At 38.3% G+C, this 22,159-nt stretch overlaps 12 non-coding genes across 12 annotated transcripts; 3 read left to right on the top strand and 9 right to left on the bottom strand.

Moving 5' to 3' along the window:
* Positions 1–1,756: 1,756 nt before the first annotated feature.
* Positions 1,757–1,829, bottom strand: TRNAR-CCU (transfer RNA arginine (anticodon CCU)). Its single transcript has one exon. It is a non-coding gene; the product is annotated as a tRNA-Arg (tRNA).
* Positions 1,830–4,208: 2,379 nt separating this feature from the next.
* On the bottom strand, positions 4,209–4,281 carry TRNAR-CCU (transfer RNA arginine (anticodon CCU)). Its single transcript has one exon. It is a non-coding gene; the product is annotated as a tRNA-Arg (tRNA).
* A 2,378-nt stretch (positions 4,282–6,659) lies between these two features.
* TRNAR-CCU (transfer RNA arginine (anticodon CCU)) lies at positions 6,660–6,732 on the bottom strand. The gene has a single exon. It is a non-coding gene; the product is annotated as a tRNA-Arg (tRNA).
* A 2,379-nt stretch (positions 6,733–9,111) lies between these two features.
* TRNAR-CCU (transfer RNA arginine (anticodon CCU)) lies at positions 9,112–9,184 on the bottom strand. Its single transcript has one exon. It is a non-coding gene; the product is annotated as a tRNA-Arg (tRNA).
* Positions 9,185–11,562: 2,378 nt separating this feature from the next.
* Positions 11,563–11,635, bottom strand: TRNAR-CCU (transfer RNA arginine (anticodon CCU)). The gene has a single exon. It is a non-coding gene; the product is annotated as a tRNA-Arg (tRNA).
* A 160-nt stretch (positions 11,636–11,795) lies between these two features.
* Positions 11,796–11,867, top strand: TRNAG-UCC (transfer RNA glycine (anticodon UCC)). Its single transcript has one exon. It is a non-coding gene; the product is annotated as a tRNA-Gly (tRNA).
* Positions 11,868–14,014: 2,147 nt separating this feature from the next.
* On the bottom strand, positions 14,015–14,087 carry TRNAR-CCU (transfer RNA arginine (anticodon CCU)). The gene has a single exon. It is a non-coding gene; the product is annotated as a tRNA-Arg (tRNA).
* A 2,377-nt stretch (positions 14,088–16,464) lies between these two features.
* TRNAR-CCU (transfer RNA arginine (anticodon CCU)) lies at positions 16,465–16,537 on the bottom strand. The gene has a single exon. It is a non-coding gene; the product is annotated as a tRNA-Arg (tRNA).
* A 173-nt stretch (positions 16,538–16,710) lies between these two features.
* On the top strand, positions 16,711–16,782 carry TRNAG-UCC (transfer RNA glycine (anticodon UCC)). Its single transcript has one exon. It is a non-coding gene; the product is annotated as a tRNA-Gly (tRNA).
* Positions 16,783–18,931: 2,149 nt separating this feature from the next.
* On the bottom strand, positions 18,932–19,004 carry TRNAR-CCU (transfer RNA arginine (anticodon CCU)). Its single transcript has one exon. It is a non-coding gene; the product is annotated as a tRNA-Arg (tRNA).
* Positions 19,005–19,164: 160 nt separating this feature from the next.
* On the top strand, positions 19,165–19,236 carry TRNAE-UUC (transfer RNA glutamic acid (anticodon UUC)). The gene has a single exon. It is a non-coding gene; the product is annotated as a tRNA-Glu (tRNA).
* A 2,714-nt stretch (positions 19,237–21,950) lies between these two features.
* TRNAR-CCU (transfer RNA arginine (anticodon CCU)) lies at positions 21,951–22,023 on the bottom strand. The gene has a single exon. It is a non-coding gene; the product is annotated as a tRNA-Arg (tRNA).
* Positions 22,024–22,159: the final 136 nt, after the last annotated feature.

Genomic DNA, 22,159 nt, shown 5'->3' with positions numbered 1-22,159 from the left:
ACACTAAGGGGCATAACAATATGCAGATAAAGCAGGGGGAGAGGACTAAAACATACTCAAATATGAGCATTGGGAGGTTGCCAGGGCAACTGACTAGAGGCTGTGTAAAGGGGATTACTTGTAACAACTATGTTGCAATATACACAGCTCTGGCTTCTTCAGGGCTTGGAAAAAACATGTAACTTCCCTGGGGAGAGCTGACAGTGTGAGAGCTGAGAAAAATATACAGAAAATATGCAATCCTGTTCCAGGACAATATTGGTAACAATACCTACCCCATGGTGGCACTGTTGCATTATATATCCAGTGTATGTAGTCAGCTGGGCTCTAAATATGTCAAAATATTGTGTTTTAAAGCAAAGAATCACCTATGGGACTAAATATGTTTTCACTTTTTAGGAAAAAGAACAAAAAATCTATTATTTCTATTACTATTGGGAAAAAAGTACAAGGGTGTATGACATCCTAGGTATACGACAAAGTTTGCCAGAAAAATGTGTATTTGTTCTAAATCATACAGATTTATGGGTAAATAAGTGGTTGGGATGTAAAAATGATGTATGTACAACTAATTCTTTAATACCCATACTAGGAAATGAACGAGTTTTACTTCCTATGACAGTGCTAGGAATACTCATTAGCAATACTCATTTATTAGTTTATAATCTCCAATGTCCTGATTTTTTTTTTTACACCATTCTGGCAAGATTTGAACATGTAAAATGTATTGCTTGTTTATATTTGAATTCTAAATTAATTTGTTTACCACACCAGGCCAAGATTATTTATCACTCATGCTTTCATAATCACACTTCCTTTTAGGTCGTATTGAAAATAATGAAATAGTGAAAGAATAATTTCCTATGTGTAAGAAATTAAGAAAGAAGAAGGTTGACTTCCAGTTTTACAAAAACAATTTAAAGAAGGAGAAATTGTTTCTCAATAGGAAAAGGGTACATTTAAAAAGATAGAACATGAATGGTCAGTAATGACAGGTTCAGCTTGGGGGGCAAAGTTTAAAAAAATCTGTTACAATGTGTCAGTATTGGGTATTTTTTTTCCCATGCATCCTTTAATCATTGTACTTTGTGAGGCTTTATTGTGTATTGTTCTTCAACTATTTTTAATATGCACTATGAAAAGAACGTATACACCGATAAAAGTAGAAAGAAATGACTCAAGAAGTGGAAACATTGACAAAAGTGTATAACAGGGCATCAGATTTCTTTAAGTGAGAATTCTTTGCTTTAGAATGATATCTTGGCATTTAGTTTTTATAATTTTTTTGGAATGTGATGCGAATGGTGCATGAGTGTTCCTGTAGGCTGTGTTAGGAACTCCCCAGAGCAATGTGCATGACCTGTTTAAGGTTTCCTTGGTTACCTATAGCCAGGGGTCGACAAATGCACTCGACCGGTTGTCATGGGCGACTGCATTTTGTCCGCTGTCGACTGCTTACCTGCGGCAGAATCCCCCGGCGTCTCCCAGTTTTCTCCTACAAATTCATCTTTTCCCCCTGCAGCTCCAGTTAAAATGGCCACGCTGCTTCAAATGACGTCGCGTTGACGTGGCAACGAGAAGCTGCATGATGTCGTGAAATAGATCCCGCAATCCTGTCTGTACCTGGGTAAAATACGTCAGATTGCTTGGTCTGTATGAAAACATTTGGAATTGTTGCCTAATTTATTAATGATAACTAACACCGGACTGAATATGTTTTGAAATAAAAACTAACGTTTTGCGGATGAAATATAACCACCCCAGATGGGACTTGAACCCACAATCCCTGGCTTAGGAGGCCAGTGCCTTATCCATTAGGCCACTGGGGCTTATGTCGCATGTCTTATAACATTGTATCGTGTGGGGTAATGGTAATTGTATCTGGGTAATTCAACAGAGAAAGATAGAGTTTCTGGATAAATAGTCCAGCACTATATTCCTGCACTATATTCCAGCACTGTATTGCTGCACTACAGAATACAGCACTATGCGTTGGTGGTATAGTGGTGAGCATAGCTGCCTTCCAAGCAGTTGACCCGGGTTTGATTCCCGGCCAACGCAAGTTTTATTTAGCAAAAAAAGTGTTTTATTGAAAAATAGAAGGATATCTATTCTGGACCCAGGCTCATATGTGGCATATGAGTAAGTCCATGTACTGTAGCTTAACTCGTCCCCTTTTAAAGCACACTTCTGTTTTCTTCAACTTTATTGAGGGAGTTACAGTATAACAGTTATAAGAGGAGTATATAAGTTCTTGTATATGGAATGTAATAGTGGATGTCCCTTGTGAGGAGAATTGCTTGATGAGAGGAAGGTGTCCTGCTATGTGGAAGTGCCTCTCTGAGGGGAAGGTTAAAAGGATTTCCTTTCTGAGGGAGCAGTGGAAGATGTGTCTACTCACTTTGGCTGCTTGTTGAAAAGAGGGAGCACACTTTCCTGTCAGACAGGAACACACTAAGGGGCATAACAATATGCAGATAAAGCAGGGGGAGAGGACTAAAACATACTCAAATATGAGCATTGGGAGGTTGCCAGGGCAACTGACTAGAGGCTGTGTAAAGGGGATTACTTGTAACAACTATGTTGCAATATACACAGCTCTGGCTTCTTCAGGGCTTGGAAAAAACATGTAACTTCCCTGGGGAGAGCTGACAGTGTGAGAGCCGAGAAAAATATACAGAAAATATGCAATCCTGTTCCAGGACAATATTGGTAACAATACCTACCACATGGTGGCACTGTTGCATTATATATCCAGTGTATGTAGTCAGCTGGGCTCTAAATATGTCAAAATATTGTGTTTTAAAGCAAAGAATCACCTATGGGACTAAATATGTTTTCACTTTTTAGGAAAAAGAACAAAAAATCTATTATTTCTATTACTATTGGGAAAAAAGTACAAGGGTGTATGACATCCTAGGAATACGACAAAGTTTGCCAGAAAAATATGTATTTGTTCTAAATCATACAGATTTATGGGTAAATAAGTGGTTGGGATGTAAAAATGATGTATGTACAACTAATTCTTTAATACCCATACTAGGAAATGAACGAGTTTTACTTCCTATGACAGTGCTAGGAATACTCATTAGCAATACTCATTTATTAGTTTATAATCTCCAATGTCCTGATTTTTTTTTTTTACACCATTCTGGCAAGATTTGAACATGTAAAATGTATTGCTTGTTTATATTTGAATTCTAAATTAATTTGTTTACCACACCAGGCCAAGATTATTTATCACTCATGCTTTCATAATCACACTTCATTTTAGGTCGTATTGAAAATAATGAAATAGTGAAAGAATAATTTCCTATGTGTAAGAAATTAAGAAAGAAGAAGGTTGACTTCCAGTTTTACAAAAACAATTTAAAGAAGGAGAAATTGTTTCTCAATAGGAAAAGGGTACATTTAAAAAGATAGAACATGAATGGTCAGTAATGACAGGTTCAGCTTGGGGGGCAAAGTTTAAAAAAATCTGTTACAATGTGTCAGTATTGGGTATTTTTTTTCCCATGCATCCTTTAATCATTGTACTTTGTGAGGCTTTATTGTGTATTGTTCTTCAACTATTTTTAATATGTACTATGAAAAGAACGTATACACCGATAAAAGTAGAAAGAAATGACTCAAGAAGTGGAAACATTGACAAAAGTGTATAACAGGGCATCAGATTTCTTCAGTGAGAATTCTTTGCTTTAGAATGATATCTTGGCATTTAGTTTTTATAATTTTTTTGGAATGTGATGCGAATGGTGCATGAGTGTTCCTGTAGGCTGTGTTAGGAACTCCCCAGAGCAATGTGCATGACCTGTTTAAGGTTTCCTTGGTTACCTATAGCCAGGGGTCGACAAATGCACTCGACCGGTTGTCATGGGCGACTGCATTTTGTCCGCTGTCGACTGCTTACCTGCGGCAGAATCCCCCGGCGTCTCCCAGTTTTCTCCTACAATTTTCATCTTTTCCCCCTGCAGCTCCAGTTAAAATGGCCACGCTGCTTCAAATGACGTCGCATTGACGTGGCAACGAGAAGCTGCATGATGTCGTGAAATAGATCCCGCAATCCTGTCTGTACCTGGGTAAAATACGTCAGATTGCTTGGTCTGTATGAAAACATTTGGAATTGTTGCCTAATTTATTAATGATAACTAACACCGGACTGAATATGTTTTGAAATAAAAACTAACGTTTTGCGGATGAAATATAACCACCCCAGATGGGACTTGAACCCACAATCCCTGGCTTAGGAGGCCAGTGCCTTATCCATTAGGCCACTGGGGCTTATGTCGCATGTCTTATAACATTGTATCGTGTGGGGTAATGGTAATTGTATCTGGGTAATTCAACAGAGAAAGATAGAGTTTCTGGATAAATAGTCCAGCACTATATTCCTGCACTATATTCCAGCACTGTATTGCTGCACTACAGAATACAGCACTATGCGTTGGTGGTATAGTGGTGAGCATAGCTGCCTTCCAAGCAGTTGACCCGGGTTTGATTCCCGGCCAACGCAAGTTTTATTTAGCAAAAAAAGTGTTTTATTGAAAAATAGAAGGATATCTATTCTGGACCCAGGCTCATATGTGGCATATGAGTAAGTCCATGTACTGTAGCTTAACTCGTCCCCTTTTAAAGCACACTTCTGTTTTCTTCAACTTTATTGAGGGAGTTACAGTATAACAGTTATAAGAGGAGTATATAAGTTCTTGTATATGGAATGTAATAGTGGATGTCCCTTGTGAGGAGAATTGCTTGATGAGAGGAAGGTGTCCTGCTATGTGGAAGTGCCTCTCTGAGGGGAAGGTTAAAAGGATTTCCTTTCTGAGGGAGCAGTGGAAGATGTGTCTACTCACTTTGGCTGCTTGTTGAAAAGAGGGAGCACACTTTCCTGTCAGACAGGAACACACTAAGGGGCATAACAATATGCAGATAAAGCAGGGGGAGAGGACTAAAACATACTCAAATATGAGCATTGGGAGGTTGCCAGGGCAACTGACTAGAGGCTGTGTAAAGGGGATTACTTGTAACAACTATGTTGCAATATACACAGCTCTGGCTTCTTCAGGGCTTGGAAAAAACATGTAACTTCCCTGGGGAGAGCTGACAGTGTGAGAGCCGAGAAAAATATACAGAAAATATGCAATCCTGTTCCAGGACAATATTGGTAACAATACCTACCCCATGGTGGCACTGTTGCATTATATATCCAGTGTATGTAGTCAGCTGGGCTCTAAATATGTCAAAATATTGTGTTTTAAAGCAAAGAATCACCTATGGGACTAAATATGTTTTCACTTTTTAGGAAAAAGAACAAAAAATCTATTATTTCTATTACTATTGGGAAAAAAGTACAAGGGTGTATGACATCCTAGGTATACGACAAAGTTTGCCAGAAAAATGTGTATTTGTTCTAAATCATACAGATTTATGGGTAAATAAGTGGTTGGGATGTAAAAATGATGTATGTACAACTAATTCTTTAATACCCATACTAGGAAATGAACGAGTTTTACTTCCTATGACAGTGCTAGGAATACTCATTAGCAATACTCATTTATTAGTTTATAATCTCCAATGTCCTGATTTTTTTTTTTACACCATTCTGGCAAGATTTGAACATGTAAAATGTATTGCTTGTTTATATTTGAATTCTAAATTAATTTGTTTACCACACCAGGCCAAGATTATTTATCACTCATGCTTTCATAATCACACTTCCTTTTAGGTCGTATTGAAAATAATGAAATAGTGAAAGAATAATTTCCTATGTGTAAGAAATTAAGAAAGAAGAAGGTTGACTTCCAGTTTTACAAAAACAATTTAAAGAAGGAGAAATTGTTTCTCAATAGGAAAAGGGTACATTTAAAAAGATAGAACATGAATGGTCAGTAATGACAGGTTCAGCTTGGGGGGCAAAGTTTAAAAAAATCTGTTACAATGTGTCAGTATTGGGTATTTTTTTTCCCATGCATCCTTTAATCATTGTACTTTGTGAGGCTTTATTGTGTATTGTTCTTCAACTATTTTTAATATGCACTATGAAAAGAACGTATACACCGATAAAAGTAGAAAGAAATGACTCAAGAAGTGGAAACATTGACAAAAGTGTATAACAGGGCATCAGATTTCTTTAAGTGAGAATTCTTTGCTTTAGAATGATATCTTGGCATTTAGTTTTTATAATTTTTTTGGAATGTGATGCGAATGGTGCATGAGTGTTCCTGTAGGCTGTGTTAGGAACTCCCCAGAGCAATGTGCATGACCTGTTTAAGGTTTCCTTGGTTACCTATAGCCAGGGGTCGACAAATGCACTCGACCGGTTGTCATGGGCGACTGCATTTTGTCCGCTGTCGACTGCTTACCTGCGGCAGAATCCCCCGGCGTCTCCCAGTTTTCTCCTACAAATTCATCTTTTCCCCCTGCAGCTCCAGTTAAAATGGCCACGCTGCTTCAAATGACGTCGCGTTGACGTGGCAACGAGAAGCTGCATGATGTCGTGAAATAGATCCCGCAATCCTGTCTGTACCTGGGTAAAATACGTCAGATTGCTTGGTCTGTATGAAAACATTTGGAATTGTTGCCTAATTTATTAATGATAACTAACACCGGACTGAATATGTTTTGAAATAAAAACTAACGTTTTGCGGATGAAATATAACCACCCCAGATGGGACTTGAACCCACAATCCCTGGCTTAGGAGGCCAGTGCCTTATCCATTAGGCCACTGGGGCTTATGTCGCATGTCTTATAACATTGTATCGTGTGGGGTAATGGTAATTGTATCTGGGTAATTCAACAGAGAAAGATAGAGTTTCTGGATAAATAGTCCAGCACTATATTCCTGCACTATATTCCAGCACTGTATTGCTGCACTACAGAATACAGCACTATGCGTTGGTGGTATAGTGGTGAGCATAGCTGCCTTCCAAGCAGTTGACCCGGGTTTGATTCCCGGCCAACGCAAGTTTTATTTAGCAAAAAAAGTGTTTTATTGAAAAATAGAAGGATATCTATTCTGGACCCAGGCTCATATGTGGCATATGAGTAAGTCCATGTACTGTAGCTTAACTCGTCCCCTTTTAAAGCACACTTCTGTTTTCTTCAACTTTATTGAGGGAGTTACAGTATAACAGTTATAAGAGGAGTATATAAGTTCTTGTATATGGAATGTAATAGTGGATGTCCCTTGTGAGGAGAATTGCTTGATGAGAGGAAGGTGTCCTGCTATGTGGAAGTGCCTCTCTGAGGGGAAGGTTAAAAGGATTTCCTTTCTGAGGGAGCAGTGGAAGATGTGTCTACTCACTTTGGCTGCTTGTTGAAAAGAGGGAGCACACTTTCCTGTCAGACAGGAACACACTAAGGGGCATAACAATATGCAGATAAAGCAGGGGGAGAGGACTAAAACATACTCAAATATGAGCATTGGGAGGTTGCCAGGGCAACTGACTAGAGGCTGTGTAAAGGGGATTACTTGTAACAACTATGTTGCAATATACACAGCTCTGGCTTCTTCAGGGCTTGGAAAAAACATGTAACTTCCCTGGGGAGAGCTGACAGTGTGAGAGCCGAGAAAAATATACAGAAAATATGCAATCCTGTTCCAGGACAATATTGGTAACAATACCTACCACATGGTGGCACTGTTGCATTATATATCCAGTGTATGTAGTCAGCTGGGCTCTAAATATGTCAAAATATTGTGTTTTAAAGCAAAGAATCACCTATGGGACTAAATATGTTTTCACTTTTTAGGAAAAAGAACAAAAAATCTATTATTTCTATTACTATTGGGAAAAAAGTACAAGGGTGTATGACATCCTAGGAATACGACAAAGTTTGCCAGAAAAATATGTATTTGTTCTAAATCATACAGATTTATGGGTAAATAAGTGGTTGGGATGTAAAAATGATGTATGTACAACTAATTCTTTAATACCCATACTAGGAAATGAACGAGTTTTACTTCCTATGACAGTGCTAGGAATACTCATTAGCAATACTCATTTATTAGTTTATAATCTCCAATGTCCTGATTTTTTTTTTTTACACCATTCTGGCAAGATTTGAACATGTAAAATGTATTGCTTGTTTATATTTGAATTCTAAATTAATTTGTTTACCACACCAGGCCAAGATTATTTATCACTCATGCTTTCATAATCACACTTCATTTTAGGTCGTATTGAAAATAATGAAATAGTGAAAGAATAATTTCCTATGTGTAAGAAATTAAGAAAGAAGAAGGTTGACTTCCAGTTTTACAAAAACAATTTAAAGAAGGAGAAATTGTTTCTCAATAGGAAAAGGGTACATTTAAAAAGATAGAACATGAATGGTCAGTAATGACAGGTTCAGCTTGGGGGGCAAAGTTTAAAAAAATCTGTTACAATGTGTCAGTATTGGGTATTTTTTTTCCCATGCATCCTTTAATCATTGTACTTTGTGAGGCTTTATTGTGTATTGTTCTTCAACTATTTTTAATATGTACTATGAAAAGAACGTATACACCGATAAAAGTAGAAAGAAATGACTCAAGAAGTGGAAACATTGACAAAAGTGTATAACAGGGCATCAGATTTCTTCAGTGAGAATTCTTTGCTTTAGAATGATATCTTGGCATTTAGTTTTTATAATTTTTTTGGAATGTGATGCGAATGGTGCATGAGTGTTCCTGTAGGCTGTGTTAGGAACTCCCCAGAGCAATGTGCATGACCTGTTTAAGGTTTCCTTGGTTACCTATAGCCAGGGGTCGACAAATGCACTCGACCGGTTGTCATGGGCGACTGCATTTTGTCCGCTGTCGACTGCTTACCTGCGGCAGAATCCCCCGGCGTCTCCCAGTTTTCTCCTACAATTTTCATCTTTTCCCCCTGCAGCTCCAGTTAAAATGGCCACGCTGCTTCAAATGACGTCGCATTGACGTGGCAACGAGAAGCTGCATGATGTCGTGAAATAGATCCCGCAATCCTGTCTGTACCTGGGTAAAATACGTCAGATTGCTTGGTCTGTATGAAAACATTTGGAATTGTTGCCTAATTTATTAATGATAACTAACACCGGACTGAATATGTTTTGAAATAAAAACTAACGTTTTGCGGATGAAATATAACCACCCCAGATGGGACTTGAACCCACAATCCCTGGCTTAGGAGGCCAGTGCCTTATCCATTAGGCCACTGGGGCTTATGTCGCATGTCTTATAACATTGTATCGTGTGGGGTAATGGTAATTGTATCTGGGTAATTCAACAGAGAAAGATAGAGTTTCTGGATAAATAGTCCAGCACTATATTCCTGCACTATATTCCAGCACTGTATTGCTGCACTACAGAATACAGCACTATGCGTTGGTGGTATAGTGGTGAGCATAGCTGCCTTCCAAGCAGTTGACCCGGGTTTGATTCCCGGCCAACGCAAGTTTTATTTAGCAAAAAAAGTGTTTTATTGAAAAATAGAAGGATATCTATTCTGGACCCAGGCTCATATGTGGCATATGAGTAAGTCCATGTACTGTAGCTTAACTCGTCCCCTTTTAAAGCACACTTCTGTTTTCTTCAACTTTATTGAGGGAGTTACAGTATAACAGTTATAAGAGGAGTATATAAGTTCTTGTATATGGAATGTAATAGTGGATGTCCCTTGTGAGGAGAATTGCTTGATGAGAGGAAGGTGTCCTGCTATGTGGAAGTGCCTCTCTGAGGGGAAGGTTAAAAGGATTTCCTTTCTGAGGGAGCAGTGGAAGATGTGTCTACTCACTTTGGCTGCTTGTTGAAAAGAGGGAGCACACTTTCCTGTCAGACAGGAACACACTAAGGGGCATAACAATATGCAGATAAAGCAGGGGGAGAGGACTAAAACATACTCAAATATGAGCATTGGGAGGTTGCCAGGGCAACTGACTAGAGGCTGTGTAAAGGGGATTACTTGTAACAACTATGTTGCAATATACACAGCTCTGGCTTCTTCAGGGCTTGGAAAAAACATGTAACTTCCCTGGGGAGAGCTGACAGTGTGAGAGCCGAGAAAAATATACAGAAAATATGCAATCCTGTTCCAGGACAATATTGGTAACAATACCTACCACATGGTGGCACTGTTGCATTATATATCCAGTGTATGTAGTCAGCTGGGCTCTAAATATGTCAAAATATTGTGTTTTAAAGCAAAGAATCCCCTATGGGACTAAATATGTTTTCACTTTTTAGGAAAAAGAACAAAAAATCTATTATTTCTATTACTATTGGGAAAAAAGTACAAGGGTGTATGACATCCTAGGAATACGACAAAGTTTGCCAGAAAAATATGTATTTGTTCTAAATCATACAGATTTATGGGTAAATAAGTGGTTGGGATGTAAAAATGATGTATGTACACCTAATTCTTTAATACCCATACTAGGAAATGAACGAGTTTTACTTCCTATGACAGTGCTAGGAATACTCATTAGCAATACTCATTTATTAGTTTATAATCTCCAATGTCCTGATTTTTTTTTTTACACCATTCTGGCAAGATTTGAACATGTAAAATTTATTGCTTGTTTATATTTGAATTCTAAATTAATTTGTTTACCACACCAGGCCAAGATTATTTATCACTCATGCTTTCATAATCACACTTCATTTTAGGTCGTATTGAAAATAATGAAATAGTGAAAGAATAATTTCCTATGTGTAAGAAATTAAGAAAAAAGAAGGTTGACTTCCAGTTTTACAAAAACAATTTAAAGAAGGAGAAATTGTTTCTCAATAGGAAAAGGGTACATTTAAAAAGATAGAACATGAATGGTCAGTAATGACAGGTTCAGCTTGGGGGGCAAAGTTTAAAAAAATCTGTTACAATGTGTCAGTATTGGGTATTTTTTTTCCCATGCATCCTTTAATCATAGTACTTTGTGAGGCTTTATTGTGTATTGTTCTTCAACTATTTTTAATATGTACTATGAAAAGAACGTATACACCGATAAAAGTAGAAAGAAATGACTCAAGAAGTGGAAACATTGACAAAAGTGTATAACAGGGCATCAGATTTCTTCAGTGAGAATTCTTTGCTTTAGAATGATATCTTGGCATTTAGTTTTTATAATTTTTTTGGAATGTGATGCGAATGGTGCATGAGTGTTCCTGTAGGCTGTGTTAGGAACTCCCCAGAGCAATGTGCATGACCTGTTTAAGGTTTCCTTGGTTACCTATAGCCAGGGGTCGACAAATGCACTCGACCGGTTGTCATGGGCGACTGCATTTTGTCCGCTGTCGACTGCTTACCTGCGGCAGAATCCCCCGGCGTCTCCCAGTTTTCTCCTACAATTTTCATCTTTTCCCCCTGCAGCTCCAGTTAAAATGGCTACGCTGCTTCAAATGACGTCGCGTTGACGTGGCAACGAGAAGCTGCATGATGTCGTGAAATAGATCCCGCAATCCTGTCTGTACCTGGGTAAAATACGTCAGATTGCTTGGTCTGTATGAAAACATTTGGAATTGTTGCCTAATTTATTAATGATAACTAACACCGGACTGAATATGTTTTGAAATAAAAACTAACGTTTTGCGGATGAAATATAACCACCCCAGATGGGACTTGAACCCACAATCCCTGGCTTAGGAGGCCAGTGCCTTATCCATTAGGCCACTGGGGCTTATGTCACATGTCTTATAACATTGTATCGTGTGGGGTAATGGTAATTGTATCTGGGTAATTCAACAGAGAAAGATAGAGTTTCTGGATAAATAGTCCAGCACTATATTCCTGCACTATATTCCAGCACTGTATTGCTGCACTACAGAATACAGCACTATGCGTTGGTGGTATAGTGGTGAGCATAGCTGCCTTCCAAGCAGTTGACCCGGGTTCGATTCCCGGCCAACGCAAGTTTTATTTAGCAAAAAAAGTGTTTTATTGAAAAATAGAAGGATATCTATTCTGGACCCAGGCTCATATGTGGCATATGAGTAAGTCCATGTACTGTAGCTTAACTCGTCCCCTTTTAAAGCACACTTCTGTTTTCTTCAACTTTATTGAGGGAGTTACAGTATAACAGTTATAAGAGGAGTATATAAGTTCTTGTATATGGAATGTAATAGTGGATGTCCCTTGTGAGGAGAATTGCTTGATGAGAGGAAGGTGTCCTGCTATGTGGAAGTGCCTCTCTGAGGGGAAGGTTAAAAGGATTTCCTTTCTGAGGGAGCAGTGGAAGATGTGTCTACTCACTTTGGCTGCTTGTTGAAAAGAGGGAGCACACTTTCCTGTCAGACAGGAACACACTAAGGGGCATAACAATATGCAGATAAAGCAGGGGGAGAGGACTAAAACATACTCAAATATGAGCATTGGGAGGTTGCCAGGGCAACTGACTAGAGGCTGTGTAAAGGGGATTACTTGTAACAACTATGTTGCAATATACACAGCTCTGGCTTCTTCAGGGCTTGGAAAAAACATGTAACTTCCCTGGGGAGAGCTGACAGTGTGAGAGCCGAGAAAAATATACAGAAAATATGCAATCCTGTTCCAGGACAATATTGGTAACAATACCTACCACATGGTGGCACTGTTGCATTATATATCCAGTGTATGTAGTCAGCTGGGCTCTAAATATGTCAAAATATTGTGTTTTAAAGCAAAGAATCACCTATGGGACTAAATATGTTTTCACTTTTTAGGAAAAAGAACAAAAAATCTATTATTTCTATTACTATTGGGAAAAAAGTACAAGGGTGTATGACATCCTAGGAATACGACAAAGTTTGCCAGAAAAATGTGTATTTGTTCTAAATCATACAGATTTATGGGTAAATAAGTGGTTGGGATGTAAAAATGATGTATGTACAACTAATTCTTTAATACCCATACTAGGAAATGAACGAGTTTTACTTCCTATGACAGTGCTAGGAATACTCATTAGCAATACTCATTTATTAGTTTATAATCTCCAATGTCCTGATTTTTTTTTTTTTACACCATTCTGGCAAGATTTGAACATGTAAAATTTATTGCTTGTTTATATTTGAATTCTAAATTAATTTGTTTACCACACCAGGCCAAGATTATTTATCACTCATGCTTTCATAATCACACTTCATTTTAGGTCGTATTGAAAATAATGAAATAGTGAAAGAATAATTTCCTATGTGTAAGAAATTAAGAAAGAAGAAGGTTGACTTCCAGTTTTACAAAAACAATTTAAAGAAGGAGAAATTGTTTCTCAATAGGAAAAGGGTACATTTAAAAAGATAGAACATGAATGGTCAGTAATGACAGGTTCAGCTTGGGGGGCAAAGTTTAAAAAAATCTGTTACAATGTGTCAGTATTGGGTATTTTTTTTCCCATGCATCCTTTAATCATTGTACTTTGTGAGGCTTTATTGTGTATTGTTCTTCAACTATTTTTAATATGTACTATGAAAAGAACGTATACACCGATAAAAGTAGAAAGAAATGACTCAAGAAGTGGAAACATTGACAAAAGTGTATAACAGGGCATCAGATATCTTCAGTGAGAATTCTTTGCTTTAGAATGATATCTTGGCATTTAGTTTTTATAATTTTTTTGGAATGTGATGCGAATGGTGCATGAGTGTTCCTGTAGGCTGTGTTAGGAACTCACCAGAGCAATGTGCATGACCTGTTTAAGGTTTCCTTGGTTACCTATAGCCAGGGGTCGACAAATGCACTCGACCGGTTGTCATGGGCGACTGCATTTTGTCCGCTGTCGACTGCTTACCTGCGGCAGAATCCCCCGGCGTCTCCCAGTTTTCTCCTACAAATTCATCTTTTCCCCCTGCAGCTCCAGTTAAAATGGCCACGCTGCTTCAAATGACGTCGCGTTGACGTGGCAACGAGAAGCTGCATGATGTCGTGAAATAGATCCCGCAATCCTGTCTGTACCTGGGTAAAATACGTCAGATTGCTTGGTCTGTATGAAAACATTTGGAATTGTTGCCTAATTTATTAATGATAACTAACACCGGACTGAATATGTTTTGAAATAAAAACTAACGTTTTGCGGATGAAATATAACCACCCCAGATGGGACTTGAACCCACAATCCCTGGCTTAGGAGGCCAGTGCCTTATCCATTAGGCCACTGGGGCTTATGTCGCATGTCTTATAACATTGTATCGTGTGGGGTAATGGTAATTGTATCTGGGTAATTCAACAGAGAAAGATAGAGTTTCTGGATAATAGTCCAGCACTATATTCCTGCACTATATTCCAGCACTGTATTGCTGCACTACAGAATACAGCACTATGCGTTGGTGGTATAGTGGTGAGCATAGCTGCCTTCCAAGCAGTTGACCCGGGTTTGATTCCCGGCCAACGCAAGTTTTATTTAGCAAAAAAAGTGTTTTATTGAAAAATAGAAGGATATCTATTCTGGACCCAGGCTCATATGTGGCATATGAGTAAGTCCATGTACTGTAGCTTAACTCGTCCCCTTTTAAAGCACACTTCTGTTTTCTTCAACTTTATTGAGGGAGTTACAGTATAACAGTTATAAGAGGAGTATATAAGTTCTTGTATATGGAATGTAATAGTGGATGTCCCTTGTGAGGAGAATTGCTTGATGAGAGGAAGGTGTCCTGCTATGTGGAAGTGCCTCTCTGAGGGGAAGGTTAAAAGGATTTCCTTTCTGAGGGAGCAGTGGAAGATGTGTCTACTCACTTTGGCTGCTTGTTGAAAAGAGGGAGCACACTTTCCTGTCAGACAGGAACACACTAAGGGGCATAACAATATGCAGATAAAGCAGGGGGAGAGGACTAAAACATACTCAAATATGAGCATTGGGAGGTTGCCAGGGCAACTGACTAGAGGCTGTGTAAAGGGGATTACTTGTAACAACTATGTTGCAATATACACAGCTCTGGCTTCTTCAGGGCTTGGAAAAAACATGTAACTTCCCTGGGGAGAGCTGACAGTGTGAGAGCCGAGAAAAATATACAGAAAATATGCAATCCTGTTCCAGGACAATATTGGTAACAATACCTACCACATGGTGGCACTGTTGCATTATATATCCAGTGTATGTAGTCAGCTGGGCTCTAAATATGTCAAAATATTGTGTTTTAAAGCAAAGAATCCCCTATGGGACTAAATATGTTTTCACTTTTTAGGAAAAAGAACAAAAAATCTATTATTTCTATTACTATTGGGAAAAAAGTACAAGGGTGTATGACATCCTAGGAATACGACAAAGTTTGCCAGAAAAATATGTATTTGTTCTAAATCATACAGATTTATGGGTAAATAAGTGGTTGGGATGTAAAAATGATGTATGTACAACTAATTCTTTAATACCCATACTAGGAAATGAACGAGTTTTACTTCCTATGACAGTGCTAGGAATACTCATTAGCAATACTCATTTATTAGTTTATAATCTCCAATGTCCTGATTTTTTTTTTTACACCATTCTGGCAAGATTTGAACATGTAAAATTTATTGCTTGTTTATATTTGAATTCTAAATTAATTTGTTTACCACACCAGGCCAAGATTATTTATCACTCATGCTTTCATAATCACACTTCATTTTAGGTCGTATTGAAAATAATGAAATAGTGAAAGAATAATTTCCTATGTGTAAGAAATTAAGAAAAAAGAAGGTTGACTTCCAGTTTTACAAAAACAATTTAAAGAAGGAGAAATTGTTTCTCAATAGGAAAAGGGTACATTTAAAAAGATAGAACATGAATGGTCAGTAATGACAGGTTCAGCTTGGGGGGCAAAGTTTAAAAAAATCTGTTACAATGTGTCAGTATTGGGTATTTTTTTTCCCATGCATCCTTTAATCATTGTACTTTGTGAGGCTTTATTGTGTATTGTTCTTCAACTATTTTTAATATGTACTATGAAAAGAACGTATACACCGATAAAAGTAGAAAGAAATGACTCAAGAAGTGGAAACATTGACAAAAGTGTATAACAGGGCATCAGATTTCTTCAGTGAGAATTCTTTGCTTTAGAATGATATCTTGGCATTTAGTTTTTATAATTTTTTTGGAATGTGATGCGAATGGTGCATGAGTGTTCCTGTAGGCTGTGTTAGGAACTCCCCAGAGCAATGTGCATGACCTGTTTAAGGTTTCCTTGGTTACCTATAGCCAGGGGTCGACAAATGCACTCGACCGGTTGTCATGGGCGACTGCATTTTGTCCGCTGTCGACTGCTTACCTGCGGCAGAATCCCCCGGCGTCTCCCAGTTTTCTCCTACAATTTTCATCTTTTCCCCCTGCAGCTCCAGTTAAAATGGCTACGCTGCTTCAAATGACGTCGCGTTGACGTGGCAACGAGAAGCTGCATGATGTCGTGAAATAGATCCCGCAATCCTGTCTGTACCTGGGTAAAATACGTCAGATTGCTTGGTCTGTATGAAAACATTTGGAATTGTTGCCTAATTTATTAATGATAACTAACACCGGACTGAATATGTTTTGAAATAAAAACTAACGTTTTGCGGATGAAATATAACCACCCCAGATGGGACTTGAACCCACAATCCCTGGCTTAGGAGGCCAGTGCCTTATCCATTAGGCCACTGGGGCTTATGTCACATGTCTTATAACATTGTATCGTGTGGGGTAATGGTAATTGTATCTGGGTAATTCAACAGAGAAAGATAGAGTTTCTGGATAAATAGTCCAGCACTATATTCCAGCACTATATTCCTGCACTATATTCCAGCACTGTATTGCTGCACTAAAGAATACAGCACTATGCGTTGGTGGTATAGTGGTGAGTATAGCTGCCTTCCAAGCAGTTGACCCGGGTTCGATTCCCGGCCAACGCAAGTTTTATTTAGCAAAAAAAGTGTTTTATTGAAAAATAGAAGGATATCTATTCTGGACCCAGGCTCATATGTGGCATATGAGTAAGTCCATGTACTGTAGCTTAACTCGTCCCCTTTTAAAGCACACTTCTGTTTTCATCAACTTTATTGAGGGAGTTACAGTATAACAGTTATAAGAGGAGTATATAAGTTCTTGTATATGGAATGTAATAGTGGATGTCCCTTGTGAGGAGAATTGCTTGATGAGAGGAAGGTGTCCTGCTATGTGGAAGTGCCTCTCTGAGGGGAAGGTTAAAAGGATTTCCTTTCTGAGGGAGCAGTGGAAGATGTGTCTACTCACTTTGGCTGCTTGTTGAAAAGAGGGAGCACACTTTCCTGTCAGACAGGACCACACTAAGGGGCATAACAATATGCAGATAAAGCAGGGGGAGAGGACTAAAACATACTCAAATATGAGCATTGGGAGGTTGCCAGGGCAACTGACTAGAGGCTGTGTAAAGGGGATTACTTGTAACAACTATGTTGCAATATACACAGCTCTGGCTTCTTCAGGGCTTGGAAAAAACATGTAACTTCCCTGGGGAGAGCTGACAGTGTGAGAGCCGAGAAAAATATACAGAAAATATGCAATCCTGTTCCAGGACAATATTGGTAACAATACCTACCCCATGGTGGCACTGTTGCATTATATATCCAGTGTATGTAGTCAGCTGGGCTCTAAATATGTCAAAATATTGTGTTTTAAAGCAAAGAATCACCTATGGGACTAAATATGTTTTCACTTTTTAGGAAAAAGAACAAAAAATCTATTATTTCTATTACTATTGGGAAAAAAGTACAAGGGTGTATGACATCCTAGGAATACGACAAAGTTTGCCAGAAAAATGTGTATTTGTTCTAAATCATACAGATTTATGGGTAAATAAGTGGTTGGGATGTAAAAATGATGTATGTACAACTAATTCTTTAATACCCATACTAGGAAATGAACGAGTTTTACTTCCTATGACAGTGCTAGGAATACTCATTAGCAATACTCATTTATTAGTTTATAATCTCCAATGTCCTGATTTTTTTTTTTTACACCATTCTGGCAAGATTTGAACATGTAAAATGTATTGCTTGTTTATATTTGAATTCTAAATTAATTTGTTTACCACACCAGGCCAAGATTATTTATCACTCATGCTTTCATAATCACACTTCCTTTTAGGTCGTGTTGAAAATAATGAAATAGTGAAAGAATAATTTCCTATGTGTAAGAAATTAAGAAAGAAGAAGGTTGACTTCCAGTTTTACAAAAACAATTTAAAGAAGGAGAAATTGTTTCTCAATAGGAAAAGGGTACATTTAAAAAGATGGAACATGAATGGTCAGTAATGACAGGTTCAGCTTGGGGGGCAAAGTTTAAAAAAATCTGTTACAATGTGTCAGTATTGGGTATTTTTTTTTCCATGCATCCTTTAATCATTGTACTTTGTGAGGCTTTATTGTGTATTGTTCTTCAACTATTTTTAATATGTACTATGAAAAGAACGTATACACCGATAAAAGTAGAAAGAAATGACTCAAGAAGTGGAAACATTGACAAAAGTGTATAACAGGGCATCAGATTTCTTTAAGTGAGAATTCTTTGCTTTAGAATGATATCTTGGCATTTAGTTTTTATAATTTTTTTGGAATGTGATGCGAATGGTGCATGAGTGTTCCTGTAGGCTGTGTTAGGAACTCCCCAGAGCAATGTGCATGACCTGTTTAAGGTTTCCTTGGTTACCTATAGCCAGGGGTCGACAAATGCACTCGACCGGTTGTCATGGGCGACTGCATTTTGTCCGCTGTCGACTGCTTACCTGCGGCAGAATCCCCCTCGGCGTCTCCCAGTTTTCTCCTACAAATTCATCTTTTCCCCCTGCAGCTCCAGTTAAAATGGCCACGCTGCTTCAAATGACGTCGCGTTGACGTGGCAACGAGAAGCTGCATGATGTCGTGAAATAGATCCCGCAATCCTGTCTGTACCTGGGTAAAATACGTCAGATTGCTTGGTCTGTATGAAAACATTTGGAATTGTTGCCTAATTTATTAATGATAACTAACACCGGACTGAATATGTTTTGAAATAAAAACTAACGTTTTGCGGATGAAATATAACCACCCCAGATGGGACTTGAACCCACAATCCCTGGCTTAGGAGGCCAGTGCCTTATCCATTAGGCCACTGGGGCTTATGTCGCATGTCTTATAACATTGTATCGTGTGGGGTAATGGTAACTGTATCTGGGTAATTCAACAGAGAAAGATAGAGTTTCTGGATAAATAGTCCAGCACTATATTCCTGCACTATATTCCAGCACTGTATTGCTGCACTACAGAATACAGCACTATGCGTTGGTGGTATAGTGGTGAGCATAGCTGCCTTTCAAGCAGTTGACCCGGGTTTGATTCCCGGCCAACGCAAGTTTTATTTAGCAAAAAAAGTGTTTTATTGAAAAATAGAAGGATATCTATTCTGGACCCAGGCTCATATGTGGCATATGAGTAAGTCCATGTACTGTAGCTTAACTCGTCCCCTTTTAAAGCACACTTCTGTTTTCTTCAACTTTATTGAGGGAGTTACAGTATAACAGTTATAAGAGGAGTATATAAGTTCTTGTATATGGAATGTAATAGTGGATGTCCCTTGTGAGGAGAATTGCTTGATGAGAGGAAGGTGTCCTGCTATGTGGAAGTGCCTCTCTGAGGGGAAGGTTAAAAGGATTTCCTTTCTGAGGGAGCAGTGGAAGATGTGTCTACTCACTTTGACTGCTTGTTGAAAAGAGGGAGCACACTTTCCTGTCAGACAGGAACACACTAAGGGGCATAACAATATGCAGATAAAGCAGGGGGAGAGGACTAAAACATACTGAAATATGAGCATTGGGAGGTTGCCAGGGCAACTGACTAGAGGCTGTGTAAAGGGGATTACTTGTAACAACTATGTTGCAATATACACAGCTCTGGCTTCTTCAGGGCTTGGAAAAAACATGTAACTTCCCTGGGGAGAGCTGACAGTGTGAGAGCCGAGAAAAATATACAGAAAATATGCAATCCTGTTCCAGGACAATATTGGTAACAATACCTACCTTAAAACCAGAGACATAACATAAAACACAGACAAAGCTCAGTTTTTAGCACATCTAGTGAAACTCATACACGGTACAGTGCCTAAATATATATGGATAAATATCTAATAAGTAAATGGTCTTTTAGTTTGACATTTTTGGCCAAAATTGTTGTAAGCCCCTGAGCCAACGCCAAGGCAGACCACATATCAGGGGTCCCTAACGCTAATATAAATTCTTAATAACCTGTTTAATAACAGGAAGAATGATTTATAGTAAATCTGTCAATATTAGCTGCAAAGTTCTGTCTGACTGAAGCTTTTATTAACCTGTACATTACCAGGAAAAGCACTCTGTATTAGAGATGTCACAGCCAAACTGCAAGCAGGCAAGTTCCCCTGAGTGGAAGATGCTATGGAGTGAGCCCATAACCATTTAAATGTGGGAGGGGGTGAGTCTCTGGTTTTAATGCATATTGCCATGCTCAGTAGCACTCCTCTGATACTCATATGCTTATATATATATGTTGTGGGTATTTTGGGGGTTTAATAGGAGCTTGTTAGGTGTCCAGTATGTTTAACAATACCTACCCCATGGTGGCACTGTTGCATTATATATCCAGTGTATGTAGTCAGCTGGGCTCTAAATATGTCAAAATATTGTGTTTTAAAGCAAAGAATCACCTATGGGACTAAATATGTTTTCACTTTTTAGGAAAAAGAACAAAAAATCTATTATTTCTATTACTATTGGGAAAAAAGTACAAGGGTGTATGACATCCTAGGTATACGACAAAGTTTGCCAGAAAAATGTGTATTTGTTCTAAATCATACAGATTTATGGGTAAATAAGTGGTTGGGATGTAAAAATGATGTATGTACAACTAATTCTTTAATACCCATACTAGGAAATGAACGAGTTTTACTTCCTATGACAGTGCTAGGAATACTCATTAGCAATACTCATTTATTAGTTTATAATCTCCAATGTCCTGATTTTTTTTTTTACACCATTCTGGCAAGATTTGAACATGTAAAATGTATTGCTTGTTTATATTTGAATTCTAAATTAATTTGTTTACCACACCAGGCCAAGATTATTTATCACTCATGCTTTCATAATCACACTTCCTTTTAGGTCGTATTGAAAATAATGAAATAGTGAAAGAATAATTTCCTATGTGTAAGAAATTAAGAAAGAAGAAGGTTGACTTCCAGTTTTACAAAAACAATTTAAAGAAGGAGAAATTGTTTCTCAATAGGAAAAGGGTACATTTAAAAAGATAGAACATGAATGGTCAGTAATGACAGGTTCAGCTTGGGGGGCAAAGTTTAAAAAAATCTGTTACAATGTGTCAGTATTGGGTATTTTTTTTCCCATGCATCCTTTAATCATTGTACTTTGTGAGGCTTTATTGTGTATTGTTCTTCAACTATTTTTAATATGCACTATGAAAAGAACGTATACACTGATAAAAGTAGAAAGAAATGACTCAAGAAGTGGAAACATTGACAAAAGTGTATAACAGGGCATCAGATATCTTCAGTGAGAATTCTTTGCTTTAGAATGATATCTTGGCATTTAGTTTTTATAATTTTTTTGGAATGTGATGCGAATGGTGCATGAGTGTTCCTGTAGGCTGTGTTAGGAACTCCCCAGAGCAATGTGCATGACCTGTTTAAGGTTTCCTTGGTTACCTATAGCCAGGGGTCGACAAATGCACTCGACCGGTTGTCATGGGCGACTGCATTTTGTCCGCTGTCGACTGCTTACCTGCGGCAGAATCCCCCGGCGTCTCCCAGTTTTCTCCTACAAATTCATCTTTTCCCCCTGCAGCTCCAGTTAAAATGGCCACGCTGCTTCAAATGACGTCGCGTTGACGTGGCAACGAGAAGCTGCATGATGTCGTGAAATAGATCCCGCAATCCTGTCTGTACCTGGGTAAAATACGTCAGATTGCTTGGTCTGTATGAAAACATTTGGAATTGTTGCCTAATTTATTAATGATAACTAACACCGGACTGAATATGTTTTGAAATAAAAACTAACGTTTTGCGGATGAAATATAACCACCCCAGATGGGACTTGAACCCACAATCCCTGGCTTAGGAGGCCAGTGCCTTATCCATTAGGCCACTGGGGCTTATGTCGCATGTCTTATAACATTGTATCGTGTGGGGTAATTGTAATTGTATCTGGGTAATTCAACAGAGAAAGATAGAGTTTCTGGATAAATAGTCCAGCACTATATTCCTGCACTATATTCCAGCACTGTATTG

This window comes from Ascaphus truei, chromosome 20 (assembly GCF_040206685.1).
Source record: "Ascaphus truei isolate aAscTru1 chromosome 20, aAscTru1.hap1, whole genome shotgun sequence".
Classification (NCBI taxonomy): Eukaryota; Metazoa; Chordata; class Amphibia; order Anura; family Ascaphidae; genus Ascaphus; species Ascaphus truei.
This window is presented reverse-complemented; position numbering and strand designations above follow the sequence as displayed.